General features: G+C 37.2%; 1 long non-coding RNA gene across 1 annotated transcript in view; it reads left to right on the top strand.

Annotated features, from left to right (window-relative positions):
• LOC122039698 overlaps nucleotides 1–23,826 on the top strand; it is a 28,892-nt gene extending 5,066 nt beyond the window's left edge. The window contains exon 3 of the long non-coding RNA XR_006128341.1: nucleotides 23,700–23,826. This is a non-coding gene — a long non-coding RNA (uncharacterized LOC122039698). The remainder of the gene's footprint in view (nucleotides 1–23,699) is intronic.
• The last annotated feature ends 1,173 nt before the right edge of the window (nucleotides 23,827–24,999 follow it).

Raw genomic sequence — 24,999 nt, 5'->3', positions numbered from 1 at the left:
TAATAGTTCTTTAGTGGAATGAATTATTATTGATGAAATTAAGCTATGTGTTCGGGGCGAACACGGGATGCTTAATTTCATTGGGAGACCAAAATCAATTCCTCCTCTCGGTCCCTATCGTAATCTCTTAATTATAGAGTACTATACCCACCTATACCCACCTTCTTACTCATCCTATAGGGGCCGTGTAACGCTCGCCCCTCTTGCTAGTGGAGGCGGGGTTACTTTCTACATAACATATGTACATGAATTTCAAAAATAGCGGAAGTAATCATTTTTCATACGAGCATGCTTAGCATAGTTATGAACTTAAAGAGTCATAATATCCATTTCTAACATAAGCATAAGTAAAGTGATCATGCAAGTCATCAACATAAATTAAGCATAGTTCATATCAATCCTAAATCAACGTAAGCAGGTCTTTCTTTCTTAGCCAAGCTACCACCACACACATCTCCTGCCCCTCCTACTGCTCCTTTAGTTTATCCATCCTTTACCTTTATCTGTGGTACAAGGAAAGTAACTATAAGCACACAAGGCTTAGTGAGATTCTTTCCTACTCACAAAAAAAACACATGTCATAGCAAAATCATACAACATATAGCATGGACACATAAAACATCTAAACAACATATCATGCAAGAGTATCATATCACATTTTAACATAGCATAAAAGAGAACATCATATCATACCATATCATAGAATAAAAGAACATCATGTCATATCATATCATAACATAAAAGAAACATCATGTCATATCATATCATAACATAATTGAAAGCATCATGTCATATCATATCATAATGTAAAAGTAAGAATCATGACATATCATATCATAGCATAAAGAACATCATATCATAGCATAAGGAGAAACATCATATCATATCATAAACATATATGCAAGATGTCCTTTAAAACATGGGTAATATCATGTGCAAGATGCTTTTAAAAAAAACATATCATATAATACTTGAACATAATATCATCATGAGGGCTCGGCTTGTACCACATACATACATAAATGCGCGCAATAACTAGGATAGGGTAGCTAGCCCCGAACTACTAGGGAATTAGGTCCGTACTACGACTGTTGACCTAGGGGCGTACTAAGGAGCCCATCCCTTTTTACTAGACCCATTCATAGTCCATCGGCCTAGGGGCACTTATGGAGCCCACCCTTGATACAAGCCATACAAAGTAAAATAACATGTCGTATAATCATAGTATATCATGTTCATGTCATTCATAGCATATAATGTTCATGTCATTCAAAATTCATCATGTTCATGTCATTCATAACTTAACTTAGCATGAAAAGTGCTCTTAGTCCCACTTGATAGGGAAGCAACTCTTAGGCCTTTCACTTAGCATGTCATAAAGAGTGCTCTTAGTCCCAACAAATAGGGAAGCAACTCTTAGGCCTTTCACTTAGCATATCATAAAGAGTGCTCTTAGTCCCAACAAATAGGGAAGCAACTCTTAGGCCTTTACTTGTCATTTCATAAGCATACATACTTGAGAATATAGCACATCATAGGAGACATTTTAAATGCATGATTCATAAGCATACATAAATGAGCATATATCATATCATGGGAACATAATCATGCATGGAACATAAGTTAACATCTCCTAATTCATATCATGGCATGTGAAGCACATAAAGAGTCATAATTGGGTCTCAATCATCAACCTATCATAGGTAGCCGAAACATGCAAGGGATCACCTTTGTTGAAAGTAACATACAAGCATATGAACACTAAACCAATTTCATGACATTTATCATAAGGAACATTATGAGCATATTTAGTTTAGGTTCTAAGCTTCCTAGGTCTACAAATCATGTTGTAGCCGAAACATGCAAAGCCTAAACCTAGGTTACAAATAGCATATAAACATGTGAACCCTAAACCAATTTCATATCATTTATCATAAGGAACATCATGAGCATATTTAATTTAGGTTCTAAGCTTCCTAGGTCTACAAATCATATTGTGGCCAAAACATGCAAAGCCTAAACCTAGGTTACAAATAGCATATAAACATGTGAACCCTTAACTAATTTCATATCATTTATCATAAAGAACATCATGAGCATATTTAGTTTAGGTTCTAAGCTTCCTAGGTCTACAAATCATGATGTGGCCGAAAGTCATGAAGTGTGAAACTAAGTTCTAAACCAAAGACAAGCATAAGAATATCATGTTAACTTCATATCATATCATAGGGAAAAACATGAGCATGTTAGGGTTGAGTTTAAGCTTGCCTAGCCCTTTTTAATCCTATCTTGGCCGAAAGTTCAAAGCATGAGTACCTAGTTCTAACCAACATGAAATCATAAGTACATCAAGTTATCTTCATACCATATCATGAGAAAGATCATAAGTAAGTTGGATTTGTGTTTAAGTTTTCCTAGGCTTTTAAACTTGTCATGGCCGAAACCCTAAGGTGGGGTTCATCTAATTCTAAGTAACATACAAGCATGAAACACCAAGGAAACATTCATATCATGTCATAAGAAAGATCATAAACATGTTAGATTTGAGTTTAAGCTTTCCTAGGCATTTAATCTCCTCATGGCTGAAACCCTAAGGTGGGGTTCATCTAATTCTAAGTAACATACAAGCATGAAACACCAAGGAAATATTTATATCATGTCATAAGAAAGATCATAAACATGTTAGATTTGAGTTTAAGCTTTCCTAGGCATTTAGTCTCCTCATGGCCGAAACCCTAAGGTGGGGTTCATCTAATTCTAAGTAACATACAAGCATGAAACACCAAGGAAATATTCATATCATGTCATAAGAAAGATCATAAACATGTTAGATTTGAGTTTAAACTTTCGTAGGCATTTAGTGTCCTCATGGCCGAAACCCTAAGGTGGGGTTCATCTAATTCTAAGTAACATACAAGCATGAAACACCAAGAAAATATTCATATCATGTCATAAGAAAGATCATAAACATATTAGATTTGAGTTTAAACTTTCCTAGGCTTTTAAACTTGGCATGGCCGAAAGTTGCAAGAACCTTCCTAGGTTTTTAAGCCATTTAAATTTATGGAAAACCATGAGCTACTTGTACCACAAGTGTGGGAATACTCACATCCTTTCGCTTGTGGTTCCTAAAGAAAATTGTACCCTTGTGAGGAGGAAGAAGAGTGCTTCTCCTTCTAGCACTCCCTTTTTCTTCTCTTGTTTGGAAGGGGTAGATCTTGAAGGCTCCTTCTTGTGGATTAGTATTCTTAGGAAGAAAAACCTTAGGTGGATTTCGGAATTAGGGGAGGGAGAGCTTTAGGTTTTGGCAATGGTGAGGAAGAGGAAAAGAAGGAAGAAAAATGAAATCCCTTTCTTTCTTTCCTCCTTATGCTAAGTGGGAGGAAGAAGCAAAGATGAACTTTGCCTTCCCTTTCTCCTTAACTCATTTTTATTTTTCCCTAATGAGAAACATGTTCCATTCATCCCCTTAATTCTTCTAATCCCATCTCCTCCTTCATCCTCACGAAAATGAAAGGAAGAAAGAAGGGAAAGACAATTTGTCTTTTGCTTGTTCTTTTCTTAATCAAGAGAAGGAGGAAGAAAGCTACTTTATATTTTCTTATTTCCTTCTCTTAACCATACTCTTACTTTATCTAAAATTTCCATCCCCCTTTCAACTATAATTCATTATGGCCTATTGGTTATTCCATAACTCCTAAAGTTTGCCATTTAATTAAAAGGTTCAAGGTTCAATCCTTGACCTCACCTCTTTTCTTTTTATATCTTTTTGGTTCTATCTCCCTTTTTATTCTACAAAAAAAAGGATACTCACATATATATAACTACTAGATTTCGTGGGTGTTACAGTACCCCATACCTCATAGAAAGTTCATCCTCGAACTTAAAATAGCGACATCAGGTGGCACAGGACTTCCTGCTGAGTGCATCAGCCACTTTGTTCGCCTTTCCCGGATGATAAAAGATCTCGCAGTCATAGTCTTTGACTAGCTCGAGCCATCTACGTTGTCTTATATTCAGGTCTTTCTGTGTGAAGAAATATTTCAGAATCTGGTGGTCGGTATAAATCTTACACTGAGCTCCATATAAATAATGTCTCCATGTTTTGAGAGCAAAGACCACGACTGCTAGTTCTAGGTCATGAGTGGGGTAATTCTTTTCATGCTCTTTAAGTTGTCTAGAGGCGTAGGCAATGACCTTGCCGTCTTGCATGAGTACAGCTCCCAGTCCTAATATGGAGGCATCGCTGTACATATCGAAGCCTTTGTCACTTTCTGGAAGAGTAAGGATCGGAGCACTAGTCAGTCTCCTTTTCAATTCTATGAAACTCTTCTCGCAGTCATCTGTCCATTCATACTTTTTGTTCATCTTGGTGAGAACTGTCATAGGGGCTGCAATTTTGGAAAAGTCTTCTACAAATTTCTTGTAACAGCTTGCTAGCCCGAGAAAACTTCTGACTTCACTGGCATTCTTTGGCCTGTTCCAGTTACTTACAGCTTCGATCTTGCTCGGATCTACCATTACTCCGTCCTTGGAGATAACATGACCCAAGAATGAGATTCGATCGAGTCAGAACTCGCATTTGAAAAACTTTGCATATAGTTGTTTCTCTTGAAGGATCTACAGTACTGTGTTCAGGTGTTCGGCATGCTCTTCTTGGGTTCTTGAATAGATGAGAATATCGTCAATGAAGACAATCACAAATTTGTCGAGATATACCGTAAATACCCGATTCATCAGATCCATAAATGTAGCAGGAGCATTGGTTACTCCAAAGGGCATAACTATAAACTCATAGTGTCCGTATCTTGTTTGAAATGTCGTCTTCGGAATATCTCCCTGTTTCACTTTCACTTGATGATAGCCGGACCTTAGGTCAATATTTGAGAAAATGGTTACACCTTTAGTTGCTCGAACAGGTCGTCGATCCGTGGCAGAGGGTACCGATTCTTGATTGTCACGTTATTTAGCGCTCGGTAGTCTATACACATTCGCATAGACCCATCCTTCTTTTTCACGAACAGTACCGGAGCTCCCCATGGAGAGTTACTAGGACGAATAAGTCCCTTATCGAGTAACTCTGATAGCTGTCCCTGAAGTTCCTTCAACTCAGCCGACGCCATACGATAGGGTGCTTTAGAGATCGGTTTAGTACCAGGAATCAATTCGATCTCGAATTCTATTTCTCTATCAAGGGCTAATCCTGGTAGTTCATCGGGAAATACCTCTGGATAGTTCCATACCACCCGGACATCTTCTAGCTTCTGGTTCTCGGTTTGACTTGTGCCCACCATGTGTGCTATAAAGCCAGTACATCCTTTATCTAACATCTTCTGTGCCTTTATGGCTGATAATAATCCCTCAATTTCTTTCCTTGGTTCTCCAATAAATTTGAACATCATTTCGGCTTCAGGCTGGAAGACTACTTTTCTTTTACGGCACTCGATTGAAGCGCCGTACTTGCTCAGGAAATCCATGCCTAGTATACTATCATAATCTTGCATGTCAAGCACTATCAGATTACAGTAGAGTTCTCTGTCTGCGATTCTGATGGGTGCGGCTCGCAACATATGAGTAGATGGCATTACTTTTCCCAAGGGTAGGGTTGTTAAGAATTTGCCATTTAAAGCTTGTGGTGGTATCTCTAACTTCTTCATAAAGGGTGTAGAGACAAACGAGTGTGTCACCCCAGTATCAAATAACACATTAGCATATTTACTGAAAACACAGGCAGTTGACCTGTGACAACTGTAGAGGCACTCACCACATCATCTTTGGTAAGAGAGAAAACCCTGGCGTTCATCGTAGCTGGCGGGGCTTCCAATCTCCCTTGGCTAATCGGAGTTCCTTCAATGGCAGCCTGCATCAGGTGTAGCTGTGAGGGGGTACTCCTACTCTGGTTATTCTGCTGAGATGGTGTCTGGGACTGGGTGGGGCAGTCTCTGGCCATATGTCCTTCCCGTCCGCAGTTGTAACACTTTCTCGTACCCTTGTGGCATACTCCGGAATGCTGCTTCCCACAAATGGTACACTGAGGGTACTTAGGTTGCTTATTTGCTGGTCCTCCTTTAGTGCTGTTACATTGTTTCCTTTTTCCATTAGAGTTTCCTTTACAGCTCGTTTTGGTACCCTGAGATTTCTGTCATTCCGTCTGTGCCTGATTCTTATTCTCATTCATCACCTTCTGATAATGCTCGGTGATCAAGGCACTGCTGACCAGTTCTTCTGTAGTTTGCGATCTATTAATTCCGCCGGCCACATTCAGTGCTATCTCGGGTCGGAGCATCTTCAGCATCAGTCTAACCCTTTCTCTTTCCGTGCTGACTAACTCTAGGCAGAGGCGTGCAAGACGATTAAAGCGCTTCACTGCTTCGGTTATTGATAAGTCACATTGCCGGAATTCGGTGAACTCGTCGTAATGCCAGTTCGTCACTTGTATATGGAAGAATTCTTCGAAGAACTCTGTCTCGAAGTCCGTCCATTTCATCAGATTAATTTGTCTTTTAGCCTTAACTCTTTCCCACCACATTCTTGCATCTCCGGAAAAACAGAATGACACGCATTTGATCTTTTCCGATATGGGCCAGTCCAGCAATTCCACTATACTTTCCACAGTCTTGAACCAGGCCTGGGCATCCCATGGCTTACAAGTACCCGAGAAGTTCTCCGGCTTCAACCTTAGCCACTGTATTAAGTAGGTCTCCTGTCGGACCACTGGGGCAGGGGCTACTGGGGGTACTAGTGCAGCTATTGGTATGACGGGCACTGCATTCTGATTTCCTTGCTGATTCATTAGAGCAGTGATTACTTGTTGTTGTTCCGTGATCTGACGCTGGAGATCTGTGACTACCTAGGTCAGATCTGGTGGAGTCACTGTCTCATCGGCCCTGTTACCGCGTCTTCTAGCCATATCTATTTTCATAAATAGCAATAAGGCTAACATAAGTCTAGAGTCATCCCTACTTATATTCGTGCATATTAAATGTCGCTTATCATACATAAAGGAAATCCATATTAGTCATACTTAGGTTTATGGACACTAAAACATTTCTTATCATAGTAAGTACAGAAAGTCTTACTTGGAGCGACAGGATGGAGGCTTGGTGTGTGTGTAGTGGGAAGGCTAACCTTGCTCTGATACCAACCTGTAACGCCCGCCCCTCCTGCTAGTGGAGGTGGGGTTACTTTCTACATAACATACGTACATGAATTTCAAAAACAGCGGAAGTAATCATTTTTCATACGAGCATGCTTAGCATAGTTATGAACTTAAAGAGTCATAATATCCATTTCTAACATAAGCATAAGTAAAGTGATCATGCAAGTCATCAACATAAATTAAGCATAGTTCATATCAATCCTAAATCAACGTAAGCAGGTCTTTCTTTCTTAGCCAAGCCACCACCACACACATCTCCTGCCCCTCCTGCTGCTCCTTTAGTTTATCCATCCTTTACCTTTATCTGTGGTACAAGGAAAGTAACTATAAGCACACAAGGCTTAGCGAGATTCTTTCCTACTCACAAAAAAAAAACATATGTCATAGCAAAACCATACAACATATAGCATGGACACATAAAACATCTAAACAACATATCATGCAAGAGTATCATATAACATTTTAACATAGCATAAAAGAGAACATCATATCATACCATATCATAGCATAAAAGAACATCATGTCATATCAAATCATAACATAAAAGAAACATCATGTCATATCATATCATAACATAATTGAAAGCATCATGTCATATCATATCATAACGTAAAAGTAATCATCATGACATATCATATCATAGCATAAAGAACATCATATCATAGCATAAGGAGAAACATCATATCATATCATAAACATATAAGCAAGATGTCCTTTAAAACATGGGTAATATCATGTGCAAGATGCTTTTAAAAAAACATATCATATAATACTTGAACATAATATCATCATGAGGCCCGGCTTGTACCACATACATACATAAATGCGTGCAGTGTTGGTTGCTACTCGGAAAACCTAATGGTTCAACTGTACAAAAATTTTGTACAAAGGTCCGAACCTTTTCCTAGCTACCATGTGTTCTTTTAAATTAAACTTGGATCGCCTGCGGAACTTAACACGTTTGATCCAAAGTTTAATCTATTTGTTATTTTAGGTTTTGACTTGGATCTCCTGCGGAGCTTAACACGTTTGATCCAAATCACCTAGGTTATTAATTTCATTAAATATTAGTTTCCAAAATTGGCTCCTAGTACTGACGTGGCGAGGCACATGACCTTCTTGGATATGGGAACAACCACCACCGACTAGACAAAGCCTTTTAAGGAAAGTTAATATTTAATTTCCTTAAATAACTTTAGGTTAACCGAAAGGAACAATCAAATCACAAGAAAAAAAAACAAAGAACACAACATCGAAAACAAATTTGAAATACTAGAATCGTATGCCTCTTGTATTTGGTATTATTTCCAAAAATAACTAGTATAATGCGGAAAGGGAAAATACTAGTTATACCTTTTAGAAAGACCTCTTGATCTTCTACCGTATTCCTCTTCTAACCTCGGATGTTGTGTGGGCAACGATCTTCCAAGATGAGGACCACCTAGCACCTTCTTCTTCTTTCTTCAAGTTTCGGCCAAGCACAAAAATCCAAGGATGAAGAACTTTTTCCACCAACCAAGCTCCAAGGGATGCAAGCTTTCTCTCCTTCTTCTTCTTCTTCTCCAAGTAGTATCCGGCCACCACAAGAGCTCCAAGCAAAGGAGGGTTTCGGCCACCACAAAGAGGAAGAGAGGGAGAGAGGATGGCCGGCCACAACACCAAGGAAAAGAGGGAGAGAATAATAGAGGTTGTCTCTCATGAAGGCACTCCAACCCCCTCTTTTATATTCCTTAGCTTTGGTAAATATGGAAATTTAATTACAATAAAATTTCCTTAACTTTCCTTGACATGAATTAATTAAGAAAAATAAAACAAAATTTCCTAACTTATCATGTCATGGCCGGCCACCTTAATAAGAGCAAACAAGGCAATTTCAATCAACAATTAAAATTCCTTATTTGTCTTCAGAAATTAAAAAAAAATAAAATTTCCTTTAAAATCCCTTCATGGTTGATAAAAAGAAATTTCTATAATTTTAATTTTTCTACATGTGAATAATTTATAAAGAAGAAAAATAAAACATCTTTCCAATCTACAAATAAGGAAAGATATCTAATCTCTTTCTTTAATCTTTTGTAGATCCTTTTAAAAGAGATATTTTAATTTTTAATCTTTCCAATAAATTATATCTTTCACATAAGAAAATTTTAAAATTAAAATTCTTTTTAATTTAATGGGGGCCGGCCACCTAAGCTTGAGTTCAAGCTAGGGCCGGCCACCCATGAACCAAGGCTTGGCCGGCCCTAGCTTGAACCATAAGCTAGCTTGGCCGACCCCTACATCATGGGTACGAAGGTGGGTATAGGTGGGTATAGTACTCTATAAATAAGGGACTATGATAGGGACCGAGAGGAGGAATTGGTTTTGGTCTCCCAATAAAATTAAGCATCCCGTGTTCGCCCCGAACACAACTTAATTTTATCAATAACAATTCATTCCACTAGAGAACTATTATTGAACTACCGCACTAATCCCAAATTATATTTTTGGGCTCCTTCTTATTATGAGTGTGTTAGTCTCCCTGTGTTTAAGATGTCGAATGTCCACTAATTAAGTGAGTTACTGACAACTCATTTAATTAATATCTTAATCCAAGAATAGTACCACTCAACCTTATCGTCATGTCGGACTAAGTCCACTTGCAGGGTTTAACATGACAATCCTTATGAGCTCATCTTGGGGACATTATCAACCTAGATTACTAGGACACAGTTTCCTTCTATAATCAACAACACACACTATAAGTGATATCATTTCCCAATTTATCGGGCTTATTGATTCATCGAACTAAATCTCACCCATTGATAAATTAAAGAAATAAATATCAAATATATGTGTTTGTTATTATATTAGGATTAAGAGCACACACTTCCATAATAACTGAGGTCTTTGTTCCTTTATAAAGTCAGTATAAAAGAAACGACCTCAAATGGTCCTACTCAATATACTCTAAGTGTACTAGTGGAATTATATAGTTAAGATAAACTAATTCATAATTACACTACGACCTTCAAATGGTTTGTTCCTTTCGATTTTGGTCGTGAGCTACTGTTTATAATTTATAAGGTACTAATAACATCATCTTCTGTATGTGGCACCACATACTATGTTATGTACAATTTAAATTAATTGAACAACTACAACTAAATGTAGACAATTTGACCAAATGTGATTCTTTATTCAAAATAAATGTTTACAAATGCTTAGGCTTTCAGTATACACTCTAACAATCTCCCACTTATACTAATGACTAAGCTGCCATATCTTCTGCCATACATCTGATTCCCATTCCTTTCACATGTCGATCGAAAACTTTTGCCGGAAGGGCCTTAGTGAAAGGATCTGCCAGGTTATTTGCTGATGCAATCTTGACGATGACAACTTCTCCTCGCTTCACGATATCTCGTATCAGGTAGTACTTGCGCTCTATATGTTTACTTGCCTTATGGGCTCGTGGTTCCTTCGAGTTTACAACTGTACCGCTATTATCACAATAAATTGTGATGATTTTGGGCAAACCAGGAATCACATCTAAGTCCATTAGAAAGTTCCTGAGCCATACTGCTTCTTTAGCCGCCTCAGAGGCTGCTACATACTCTGCTTCCATGGTTGAGTCTGAAACGCATTTCTGCTTAACACTCCTCCATGCAATGGCTCCACCTCCTAAAGTAAACACATAGCCTGATGTAGACTTACTGTTGTCCCTATCTGATTGGAAATTTGAATCCGTGTAACCCACAGGGAGCAAATCGTCTGCTTGGTAAACTAGCATATAATCTCTAGTCCTTCTTAGGTACTTTAATATATGCTTTACCGTAGTCCAATGTCCTTGTCCAAGGTTACTCTGATATCTGCTAACCATGTCCACGGAAAAACAGATATCAGGTCTCGTACAAAGCATTGCATACATTAGGCTTCCTACACTCGAAGCATAAGGAATTGCTTTCATGTCCTCTATCTCCTTTGATGTCTTCGGAGACATCTCTTTAGATAGAGCTACTCCATGCCTAAAAGGTAAGAAACCTTTCTTGGAATCCTGCATGCTAAAATGAGCAAGGATTGTATCTATATATGAAGTTTGGGACAAACACAACATTCTTTTCTTGCGATCCCTTATAACTTTGATCTCAAGAATGTGTGCACAATCTCCTAAGTCCTTCATATCAAATTGTTTGGACAACCATACCCTTACGTTCGATAATACCTTGACATTGTTGCCAATTAACAAAATATCATCTACGTATAGTACAAGAAATACCACCACATTTCCGTTACACTTCTTGTATACACAAGACTCATCCGGACACTGAATAAATCCATATGACTGGATTACTTCATTAAACCGGATGTTCCAAGACCTTGAAGCTTGCTTCAGTCCATAAATGTACCGATTGAGCTTGCACACTAGATGCTCTTTGCCTTTTTCAATAAACCCTTCTGGTTGCTTCATATGGATGTTCTCTTCAAGACTTCCATTAAGGAAAGCTGTCTTGACATCCATTTGCCAAATCTCATAATCCATATGAGCAGCAATGGATAAGAGTATCCGGATAGACTTAAGCATGGCTACTGGTGAAAAGGTCTCCTCATAATCGATTCCCTCTTTCTGAGTGTACCCTTTCGCAACAAGCCTAGCTTTGAAGGTTTCTACCTTCCCGTCTGTCCCTCTTTTCCTTTTGTAGATCCACTTGCATCCAACGACTTTTACACCATCAGGTGGTTCTACGAGCTCCCAGACCTTATTAGAGTACATAGACTCTATTTCAGAATTCATTGCCTTTTGCCAAGATGCTGCATCTATATCTTGGAGTGCTTCGTCATATGTTCGGGGATCAGGTTCATGTTTACTCGGGATCAAGTCCGAAGACTCTCCCAAAAACATGAATCTATCAGGCTGCCTAACAACCCTCCCACTACGACGAGGTACTTCATCTTGTGGTAGTCTGTGGTTGTTTATCATGTGTGACACGTGTTGCAGTCTCTTGTGGTACTTCATCTTGTACTGTTGGTACTAAGGTAGACGTGTCCAATCTTAGTTCTTCTAAAACAACTTTGCTACTGGGCTTGTGATCCATTATATAGTCCTCTTCTAAAAACTGGGCATTGGTGCTAACAATGACCTTCTGGTCTTTAGGACTATAAAATAAACCACCTTTCGTTCCTCTGGGATACCCCACAAACACGCGAACTTCTGTACGAGATTCTAACTTATCAGCATCTGGTTTCACCACATGTGCTGGACTACCCCAAATCCGAATATGTCTTAGACTGGGCTTTCGCCCATTCCACAATTCTGTGGGAGTAGAAGAAACTGATTTAGAAGGTACTAAGTTCAGAATGTACACTACTGTTTCCAGAGCGTATCCCCAAAACGAATTTGGTAATTCTGAATAACTCATCATCGATCTAACCATTTCCATAAGAATTCTATTCCTTCGTTCTGCCACACCATTCTGTTGGGGTGTACCAGGTGCGGACAGTTGGGATTGAATCCCGGCCTCTAATAAGTAATTCCTAAACTCTCCTAAGAGATATTCGCCACCACGATCAGACCGTAGTGTCTTGATACTTTTACCTAGTCGTTTCTCCACATCAGCTTTGTACTCTTTGAACTTATCAAAGCACTCGGACTTGCGGCGCATTAGGTAAATGTATCCATATCTTGAATAATCGTCTATAAAAGAGACAAAATATTCAAAACCACCTCTTGCCTGGACAGACATAGGATCACACAAATCAGAGTGAACCAATTCTAACACTTCTTTGGCTCTATACCCCTTGGCCTTAAAAGGCCTCTTGGTCATTTTACCTTCTAAGCAAGATTCACAAGTTGGAAAATTTTTCAACTCTAATGAACCCAAAAGTCCATCGGCCATAAGCCTCTGAATCCTACTTAAGTTAATATGACCAAGCCTTAGATGCCAAAGATATGCTTGGTTCATTTCTGAAGGTTCTTTTCTCTTATTAGAGTTAGAAGATGAGTTATAAATTTTCATGTTTTTCTTTGTGGGAGAAATTGGATTTAAAGTATACAAATTGCCAACTAATGCACCAGAACAGATAATCACTTTATTTCTCTTAATAATTACATCATTACTAAAAGAAACTGAATATCCATCCAAAAATAGTTTAGAAACTGAAATTAAATTCTTTCTAAAACTGGGTACATAAAGACAATTTCTTAAAACTAAATTTCTATTTCTATTAAAAGATAAGTAGACGTCTCCCACTGCAACAGCCGCCACCTTAGTAGCATTGCCCATGTAGACGGTAATCTCTCCTTCAGTTAGTCGTCGGGTTTCCTGGAACCCCTGCAAGGAATTACAGAAATGATCAGTGGCTCCCGTATCTACACACCAGGTGCTGGTAGATAACACCGCTAAACATGTTTCAACAACTAGAGCATGAGATATACCTTTGTTGTTCTGATTCCTACGAGGACAGTCCGCCTTCCAATGCCCTGACTGCTTGCAGGCACTTGCCCTTCGACTTCTTCATTCCAGCTTTAGGTCCTGTACTCTGAGATTTATTCACTTTTTTTGCTGAACCAACTTATTTCTTCTTCTTCTTTCCTTTCGGTTTAGAAGTAGAACCATTTTCAGTATAGTGAATATGAGAATTGTGACGAAACAATCCTTCTGCTGCCTGAAGTTCTGTCACTAGTTCCGCCAATGAATATACCCTTTTGTTCATATTGTAATTCAGGCGAAATTACTCAAAACTTCTAGGTAGTGTTTAGAGGATCATATCGATCTGGGTTTCCCCATCAATTTCTCCTCCAAGGATCTGTATTTCGTTCAGATAAGCCATCATCTTTAGGATATGATCCCTCACAGGAGTACCTTCTTGCATGGTGGCTGTCATTATCTTTCTCATGGCTTCTTGTCTAGAAGTCCGATCCTGATGACCAAAGAGTTCCTTGAGATTGTTCATAATATCATAAGCTGTTGGTAAATCTTGATACTGATGTTGTAATACATTTGACATTGAAGCCAAAATGTAACACCACGCCATCTCATCCGCCTTTACCCATTTCTTATGATATTCAATCTCCTCTTGGATAGATTCACCAGTGGGTGCATCAGGACAAGGCTCAATCAGTACAAACTTATAGCTTTCAGCAGTAAGAACAATGTCCAGGTTCCTTTTCCAATCTATGTAGTTAGGACCAGTAAGTCTATTCTGTTGTAGTATGATGGACAGTGGGTTGAAAGTCATCCTAAGAATCACAAATAACTTTTGGTTAGAACTCTAAATTTAGAATAATATTGATTCCTCAAACAATACTATTTTAAATTAACCAACACCTCAAAACACCGCGAATATTGTATGCCACGATAGTGTGGACGTATACAAATTCAGCATTCGTAAAAGGAGGGTTTATCCCATTAATTTTATTATCTTGTCAACCTAACTTTTTGACAATAAAAATTAATAGTTGGTATCCTTTGGTCACACGAATAATAGCAGTGACTACGATGGGGAGGATACTATTAAACGTGCCTAAGTGTATACCACTACTTGACACTAAGTTCATTAATAAGATTGTGCCCCTTCCGATGGGGAAGATCACACACTCTTAATTAACTTCCTATAGTCATCCAAAATAGAAATTTGTTCTAGTGATCCACAAACAAGCTCATCCGATATGGAGGAAGGCACTCAGAGCCAACACGCAAGCTTGTTTGCATCACTTACAAACCAGTAATGGAGACCGTGGAATTTATTTAAAATCTCTCACCCACTTAGTTATTTATAAATGAGAAATTTTAACTATGCTAGCCTACTAAACATGTATACTAACATGCACACACAGCACAATATAAAAGCAATAAATAGAAAATCTAATTTTCAACTATTATGGCTTTTATCTATTGTTGTCCTCCGTGTGTCGCCAACCCTAGCTGCTGCCATCTTTGGCCACCGCCACCGGGTCTTGCTGTCGCATCCATCTTGCTCCTTGTTCCGCTATGCCTCTGGTCCTCAAAAAGGTTCCACGCCTTACAAGATTCGATCCGCGACATAAATAGAATTTTACATTTTTCGATCCTATATTCCTCGAAGAAATGTACATGTAAACTAGATCGAACATAAAATAAAAATTTACATCCATCGATCCTATATTCCATAAAAGGAATGTACATGTACCTAGATTAAAAATAAAATTCTAATAAAACTAAATACAGCTCCTTCTATATTTTATAATACAATCATGCACACACATAAAATTGCCCTTGACATGTCCAAGGGTCCAATCACACACATAAAAAAAAACTATAAGCCATAATAGTTGGATCCTACATCCACAAATTAGCACATCCTACTATTAACCTGCCTAAATTATGTATGACATGTGCATAATTAAATTAATACCAAATACACTGAGACAAAACCCTAGCTCTGATACCAATTGTTGGTTGCTACTCGAAAAACCTAATGGTTCCACTGTATAAAAATTTTGTACAAAGGTTTGAACCTTTTCCTAGCTGCCATGTGTTCTTTTAAATTAAACTTGGATCGCCTGCGGAACTTAACACGTTTGATCCAAAGTTTAATCTATTTGTTCTTTTAGGTTTTGACTTGGATCTCCTGCGGAACTTAACACGTTTGATCCAAATCACCTAGGTTATTAATTCCATTAAATATTAGTTTCCAAAATTGGCTCACAGTACTGACGTGGCGAGGCACATGGCCTTCTTGGATATGGGAACAACCACCACCGACTAGACAAAGCCTTTTAAGGAAAGTTAATATTTAATTTCCTTAAATAACTTTAGGTTAACCGAAAGGAACAATCAAATCACAAGAAAAAAAAACAAAGAACACAACATCGAAAACGAATTCGAAATTCTAGAATCGCATGTCTCTTGTATTTGGTATTATTTCCAAAAATAACTAGTATGATGCGGAAAGGAAAAATACTAGATATACCTTTTAGAAAGACCTCTTGATCTTCTACCGTATTCCTCTTCTAACCTCGAACGTTGTGTGGGCAACGATCTTCCAAGATGAGGACCACCTAGCACCTTCTTCTTCTTCCTTCAAGTTTCGGCCAAGCACCAAAAATCCAATGATGAAGAACTTTTTCCACCAACCAAGCTCCAAGGGATGCAAGCTTTCTCTCCTTCTTCTTCTTCTCCAAGTAGTATCCGGCCACCACAAGAGCTCCAAGCAAAGGAGGGTTGGGAGAGAGGATGGCCGGCCACAACACCAAGGAAAAGAGGGAGAGAATAATAGAGGTTGTCTCTCATGAAGGCACCCCAACCCCCTCTTTTATATTCCTTAGCTTTGGTAAATAAGGAAATTTAATTACAATAAAATTTCCTTAACTTTCCTTGACATGAATTAATTAAGAAAAATAAAACAAAATTTCCTAACTTATCATGTCATGGCCGGCCACCTTAATAAGAGCAAACAAGATAATTTCAATCAACAATTAAAATTCCTTATTTGTCTTTGAAAATTTTAAAAAAATAAAATTTCCTTTAAAATCCCTTCATGGTTGATAAAAAGAAATTTCTATAATTTTAATTTTTCTACATGTGAATAATTTATAAAGAAGAAAAATAAAACATCTTTCCAATCTACAAATAAGGAAAGATATATAATCTCTTTCTTTAATCTTTTGTAGATCCTTTTAAAAGAGATATTTTAATTTTTAATCTTTCCAACAAATTATATCTTTCACATAAGAAAAATTTAAAGTTAAAATTATTTTTAATTTAATGGGGGTCGGCCACCTAAGCTTGGGTTCAAGCTAGGGCCGGCCACCCATGAACCAAGGCTTGGCCGGCCCTAGCTTGAACCACAAGCTAGTTTGGCCGGCCCCTACATTATGGGTATGAAGGTGGGTATAGGTGGGTATAGTACTCTATAAATAAGAGGCTACGATAGGGACCGAGAGGAGGAATTGGTTTTGGTCTCCCTATAAAATTAAGCATCCCGTGTTCGCCCCGAACACACAACTTAATTTTATCAATAATAATTCATTCCACTAGAGAACTATTATTGAACTACCACACCAATCCCATATTACATTTTTGGGCTCCTTCTTATTATGAGTGTGTTAGTCTCCCTGTGTTTAAGATGTCGAATGTCCACTAATTAAGTGAGTTACTGACAACTCATTTAATTAATATCTTAATCCAAGAATAGTACCACTCAACCTTATTGTCATGTCGGACTAAGTTCACCTGCAGGGTTTAACATGACAATTCTTATGAGCTCATCTTGGGGACATTATCAACCTAAATTACTAGGACACAGTTTCCTTCTATAATCAACAACACACACTATAAGTGATATCATTTCCCAATTTATCGGGCTTATTGATTCATCGAACTAAATCTCACCCATTGATAAATTAAAGAAATAAATATCAAATATATGTGTTTGTTATTATATTAGGATTAAGAGCACACACTTCCATAATAACTGAGGTCTTTGTTCCTTTATAAAGTCAGTATAAAAGAAACGACCTCAAATGGTCCTACTCAATACACTCTAAGTGTACTAGTGTAATTATATAGTTAAGATAAACTAATTCATAATTACACTACGACCTTCCAATGGTTTGTTCCTTTCCATTTTGGTCGTGAGCTACTGTTTATAATTTATAAGGTACTGATAACATCATCTTCTGTATGTGGTACCACATACTATGTTATCTACAATATAAATTAATTGAAAAACTACAACTAAATGTAGACATTTTGACCAAATGTGATTCTTTATTCAAAATAAATGTTTACAAAAGCTTAGGCTTTCAGTATACACTCTAACATACAATCCCTAGGACAGGATAGCTAGCCCCGAATCTACTAGGGAACTAGGTCCGTACTACGACCGTCGACCTAGGGGCATACTAAGGAGCCAATCCCTTTTTACTAGACCCGTTCATAGTCCGTCAGCCTAGGGGCGCTTATAGAGCCCACCCTTGGTACAAGCCATACAAAGTAAAATAACATGTCGTATAATCATAGTATATCATGTTCATGTCATTCATAGCATATAATGTTCATGTCATTCATAATTCATCATGTTCATGTCATTCATAACTTAACTTAGCATGAAGAGTGCTCTTAGTCCCACTTAATAGGGAAACAACTCTTAGGCCTTTCACTTAGCATATCATAAAGAGTGCTCTTAGTCCCAACAAATAGGGAAGCAACTCTTAGGCCTTTCACTTAGCATATCATAAAGAGTGCTCTTAGTCCCAACAAATAGGGAAGCAACTCTTAGACCTTTACTTGTCATTTCATAAGCATACATACTTGAGCATATAGCACATCATAGGAGACATTTTAAATGCATGATTCATAAGCATACATAAATGAGCATATATCATATCATGGGAACATAATCATGCATGGAACATAAGTTAACATCTCCTAATTTATATCATGGCATGTGAAGCACATAAAGAGTCAAAATTGGGTCTCAATCATCAACCTATCTTAGGTGGCCGAAACATGCAAGGGATCGCCTAGGTTGAAAGTAACATACAAGCATATGAACCCTAAACCAATTTCATGACATTTATCATAAGGAACATTATGAGCATATTTAGTTTAGGTTCTAAGCTTCCTAGGTCTACAAATCATGTTGTAGCCGAAACATGCAAAACCTAAACCTAGGTTACAAATAGCATATAAACATGTGAACCCTAAACCAATTTCATATCATTTATCATAAGGAACATCATGAGCATATTTAGTTTAGGTTCTAAGCTTCCTAGGTCTACAAATCATGTTGTGGCTGAAACATGCAAAGCCTAAACCTAGGTTACAAATAGCATATAAACATGTGAACCCTAAACCAATTTCATATCATTTATCATAAGAAATATCATGAGCATATTTAGTTTAGGTTCTAAGCTTCCTAGGCCTACAAATCATGATATGGCCGAAAGTCATGAAGTGTGAAACTAAGTTCTAAACCAAAGACAAGCATAAGAATATCATGTTAACTTCATATCATATCATAGGGAAAAACATGAGCATGTTAAGGTTGAGTTTAAGCTTGCGTAGCCCTTTTTAATCCTATCTTGGCTGAAAGTTCAAAGCATTAGTACCTAGTTCTAACCAACATGAAATCATAAGTACATCAAGTTATCTTCATACCATATCATGAGGAAGATCATAAGTAAGTTGGATTTGTGTTTAAGTTTTCCTAGGCATTTAGTCTCCTCATGGCCGAAACCCTAAGGTGGGGTTCATCTAATTCTAAGTAACATACAAGCATGAAACACCAAGGAAATGTTCATATCATGTCATAAGAAAGATCATAAACATGTTAGATTTGAGTTTAAGCTTTCCTAGGCATTTAGTCTCCTCATGGCCGAAACCCTAAGGTGAGGTTCATCTAATTCTAAGTAACATACAAGCATGAAACACCAAGGAAATATTCATATCATGTCATAAGAAAGATCATAAACATATTAGATTTGAGTTTTAAGCTTTCCTAGGCATTTAGTCTCCTCATGGCCAAAACCCTAAGGTGGGGTTCATCTAATTCTAAGTAACATACAAGCATGAAACACCAAGGAAATATTCATATCATGTCATAAGCAAGATCATAAACATGTTAGATTTGAGTTTAAGCTTTCCTAGGCATTTAGTCTCCTCATGGCCGAAACCCTAAGGTGGGGTTCATCTAATTCTAAGTAACATACAAGCATGAAACACCAAGGAAATATTCATATCATGTCATAAGAAAGATCATAAACATGTTAGATTTGAGTTTAAACTTTCCTAGGCTTTTAAACTTGGCATGGCCGAAAGTTGCAAGAACCTTCCTAAGTTTTTAAGCCATTTAAATTTATGGAAAACCATGAGCTACTTGTACCACAGGTGAGAAAATACTCACATCCTTTCGCTTGTGGTTCCAAAAGAAAATGGTACCCTTGTGAGGAGGAAGAAGAGTGCTTCTCCTTCTAGCACTCCCTTTTTCTTCTCTTGCTTGGAAGGGGTAGATCTTGAAGGCTCCTTCTTGTGGATTAGTATTCTTAGGAAGAAAAACCTTAGGTGGATTTTGGAATTAGGGGAGGGAGAGCTTTAGGTTTCGGCAATGGTGAGGAAGAGGAAAAGAAAGAAGAAAAATGAAATCCCTTTCTTTCTTTCCTCCTTATGCTAAGTGGGAGGAAGAAGCAAAGATGAACTTTGCCTTCCCTTTCTCCTTAACTCATTTATATTTTTCCCTAATGAGAAACATGTCCCATTCATCCCCTTAATTCTTCTAATCCCATCTCCTCCTTCATCCTCACGAAAATGAAAGGAAGAAAGAAGGGAAAGACAATTTGTCTTTTGCTTGTTCTTTTCTTAATCAAGAGAAGGAAGAAGAAAGCTACTTGATATTTTCTTGTTTCCTTCTCTTAACCATACTCTTACTTTATCTAAAATTTCCATCCCTCTTTCAACAATAATTCATGATGGCCTATTGGTCATTCCATAACTCCTAAAGTTTGCCATTTAATTAAAAGGTTCAAGGTTCAATCCTTGACCTCACCTCTTTTCTTTTTATATCTTTTTGGTTCTATCTCCCTTTTTATTCTACAAAAAAAAGGATACTCACATATATATAACTACTAGATTTCGTGGGTGTTACAGGTCAAGCTAGCTTGGAGTCCAAGCTAGGGCTGGCAAAAGGCATGGTTCATGGGTTCATGAGGTGGTCGGCCCTAGCTTGAACCCAAGCTTAGGTGGCCGACCCTATTAAAATAAAAAGGAATTTTAATTTTTAAAATTTTTCTTATGTGGATTCCATGGTTTTAAAAGAGAGTTTAAAATTTAAATCTCTTCTTTTATAGCTTTCTACAAAAGATTAAGAAAAGATTTGAAATCTTTCCTTATTTGTAGATTGAAAGGTAGATTTTAATTTTGAGAAAACTTTCCTTTTTTAACCATGTTCATGATTTAAAAGAGAGTTTAAAAATTAAATATTCTCTTTTATTAGTTTCTACAAAAGATTAAGAAAAGATTTGATATCTTTCCTTATTTGTAGATTGAAAGGAGATTTTAATTTTTAGAGATAACTTTCCTTTTTGGAAATCTTCCACATGTTTAAAAGAAAGATTTTAATTTATAAAATTTCCTTTTTACAAACCACCATGAAAGGAAAAATTATTATAGAATTTTTTTATAAATTTCCGGAAATAAATTAGGAAGTTTTAATTCTTGTGTGAATTAAACTTTCCTTGATTGGGGATTAAAAGTGGCCGACCATTATAATTAAGAAAAGAAAATTGTTTTTAATCAATTAAAATTTCTTTTTCATGGAAAAGGAATTAAGGAAGTTTTTATTAAAATTTCCTTATTTTCCAAGACTAAGGAATATAAAAGAGGGAGTAGAGGTGCCTTCATGGCTAATAACCTCTATTCTATTTTCTCCTCTCTTTTTCTCCTTGGGTGTGGCCGGCCCCTCCTCTTTCTCTCTTCTCCTTCTTGTGGCCGAAACCTATTCATTGGTGGAGTTTCTTTGGTGGCTGGATCAAGCAAGGAGAAGAAGGAGAGAAAGGAAGCCTTGTTTCTAGCATCCCTTGGAGCATTGGTGGTGGCCGAACCTCTTCATCTTTGGAGGAGCTCTTGGTGGTCGAAACCTAGAAGAAAGAAGAAGGAGTTTTAGTGGTTCTCATCTCGGTAGATCGTTTCCCACACAACGTCCGGGATAAGAAGAGGAATACGGTAGAAGATCAAGAGGTCGTTGCATACAAAGGAAGGTATAATTAGTAATTAATTTCCGCATCATACTAGTTGTATTTCTTTTGTATGAATTCTAAACACAAGAGGCATTAGATTCTAGAGTTTTTAGATTTGTTTCGAAGTTCTGTTTCTTTTATTTTATTTTTAGAATTTGTGATTCGATTGTTCTTTTTGGTTAAACCTAGAGTTATTTAAGGAAATTAAATATTAGCTTTCCTTAAAAGGCTTTGTCTAGGCGGTGGTAGTTGCTCCCATATCCAAGAAGGCCATGTGCCTCGCCATGTAGTCCTGGAAGCCAATTTTGGAAATTAATATTTAATGGAATTAATAACATAGGTGGATTTGAATCAATAGTGTTAAGTTCCGCTTGCGATTCAAATCTAAACCATCAAGAACAGATATAAGTTAAATTTGGAATCAATGATGTTAAGTTCCGTTTGTGATTCCTAATTTAACTTCTAAAGAACACAATAGGTTATTTAAGGAAAGGTTCGACACTTGTACAAAATTTTTGTATAGTGAAATCGGTACAATTTTCCTAGGACTAACCAACACTCCCATGTGGTATGAGCTAGTTTGACGACTATTGCTCCCTTACAGAATGAGCTAGTTTGATGATCGTTGCTCCGTTATGGTATGAGTTAGTTTGACGACCATTGCTCCCATGTGGTATGAGCTAGTTTGACGATCATTACTCTCTTATAGTCAGAGTCAGTTGACAGTGATTGTTATACATTTGGATCTGCATGTCTCCTATTGACCAAGGCTCCCTCTCATTATAGATTGAGGTTAGAGCTAGTCAACAGTGAGTGTTGTATCCTGGCCATAGTGATCTATAGTAGAGTGACCTCACGCAGCCCATAGCTAGATAGCTACTTCCTATCTGCCCACAGTGATCTGTGGCAGAGTGATCTCACCAGATAGGGACCTTAACATTTTGAACTGCCCACAATGATCTGTGGTAGAGTGATCTCACGTAGTCCTTAGCTAGATAGCTAGATATCTTGGTTTCTTGTATTTCTAGTGGTGGAGTAAAGCTCTCATATATGATAGTTTGCTTGTGGTTTTATCCTTGGGCTATTATATCTTGGGCTGCCCATAATGATCTATGGTAGAGTTATCTTGCACAACCCGTAGCTAGAGAACTTATTCCTATCTGCCCACAGTGATTTGTGGTAAAATGATCTCGTACAAATAGGGACCTTGACATTCCGGACTACTCACAATGATTTATGGTAAAGTGATCTTGCGCTGTCCCTAGCTAGACAACTAGATGTCTTGGTCACTTGTAGATTGTTTGAGATGGAGTGTTGCTCCCACATATTATGGATTATTTGTGGTGGAGTGTTTCTCTCATATATTACGTATTTTTTGTGGTAGAGCGTTGCTCCCACATACTATGGATTGTTTGTGATGGAGTGTTGCTCTCACATACTGTGTATTGTTGGTCATGGAGCGTTGCCCCCACATACAATGGATTGCTTGTGGTGGAGGGTTGCTCCCACATATGACGTATTCTTGAGGTGGAGTGATGCTCTCACATTTGATGATTTATTACTAATTTTTTATACATGATTATACTATCACATATATTGGATAGGTGTTACGAGTAGATCTATTGCTGATCCCTAGTGATTTACTGATCATTATACCCTATGTGCTAGACCGGTACGAGTATGTATGTTTATCATGTCATATATGATCATGTTCTTATTTTCCTACTGAGACTGTATATCTTTGATCGCCTTACACTTTTGTCCATTCACTACCATGTTCTTATTACCAGCTTAGTGATCCGCACTCACCACCCTTGTACTGATTTTTCTTTCTCCAAGTAACAGGTAGATGATGGAGGAGTTACTTGGAGGATCCTAGTTGACAGTCCCACGTCACATCTTAGATCAGCTTTCCATGCTATTTTGTATTACGCTATTGGTACTTTGTATTTGGATTTAGTATCGTGTTATGTAGTCTTGTTTATGGTTTTGAGCCTTGTAACAACTTTTATTCTGTTTAGGTTTTATTATGGTATAAGTCATGATGACATACAATCAGTTTATTATGTTGTGTTGTTTTTATGTTTGGTTTTTATCTTCCACTGTATTTTTAGTATAGTCGTGTGGATTGTTTATTATACAACTGCGTGGTTATGTTCTTTTTATTCCAGCCGTATGGGCTATATATAGAATTACGTGGTTGTGTATGTTCTAGTTGTGTAGGCTGTGGATAGCTTGTGAGTAGCTTTATGACCATTAATTACTAGCTAACTATTAGAAGATAATAATGTTTATTTGGTTTGTGAAGTTAAGTGAATGTATTCAGTTAGTGTTTGACTAAAATGGATTGCTTAACTTGATCACTATAATTTTAGTATTTTTTTTATTCAGATTTGTGTTGATGCACTGATATAAGCATCTGAAGTCTAGACAATAGGCCTATGCATCTCACATCATCCTTAGTTCTTGAATACACAATCAAGGTAGACCTAGTGTGTTTATAGATGCTCGATACCTAGATCTATATGAACATGCTTTCTCAGGATTTGATCTGGTCTAAGGCTAAAATTAATTTTGAAATACTAAGAAAATGGGAATTTTTAGAAAATATAAGTAAAGAATTTTTCATAGAATTTGCAAATCATTTGAAAATTATTTTGAAAATAACAGTCCTAATCTATCGTACACATTTCTAATTTTTATTGTAAATTGCTAAATTCGAGTTCTGATAATGGTTTAGTAAATATGTCAGCCAAATTCGATTTTGACTCAACATAGTTGAGTTCAATATCACCTTTGACTACATGATCTCTTACAAAATGATGTTTAACCTTTATATGTTTGGTTCTTGAATGATGCACCAGATTTTTAGTTAAGTTTATTGAACTTATGTTATCAATAAGTATTTTTGTATTTTTATAATTTAAATTAAAGTCTTGAAATGTGTGATCATCCATAATAATTGTGCTACACATTCACCCATAGCTATATATTATGCCTCAGTTATAGATAAAGCAATACAATGTTATTTTCTACTAAACCAGATGACAAGTGATGGTCCAAGTAATTGACATCCACCACTTATACTTTTTTAATCTAATTTAGAGCTAGCATAGTCTAAGTCAGAATATCCTAAAAGGTCAAA

The sequence above is a fragment of the Zingiber officinale genome, chromosome 2A (genome assembly GCF_018446385.1).
Source record: "Zingiber officinale cultivar Zhangliang chromosome 2A, Zo_v1.1, whole genome shotgun sequence".
In the NCBI taxonomy this organism is placed as follows: domain Eukaryota; kingdom Viridiplantae; phylum Streptophyta; class Magnoliopsida; order Zingiberales; family Zingiberaceae; genus Zingiber; species Zingiber officinale.
The sequence above is the reverse complement of the archived record's forward strand: the minus strand, read 5'-3'. Positions and strand labels throughout refer to the sequence as shown.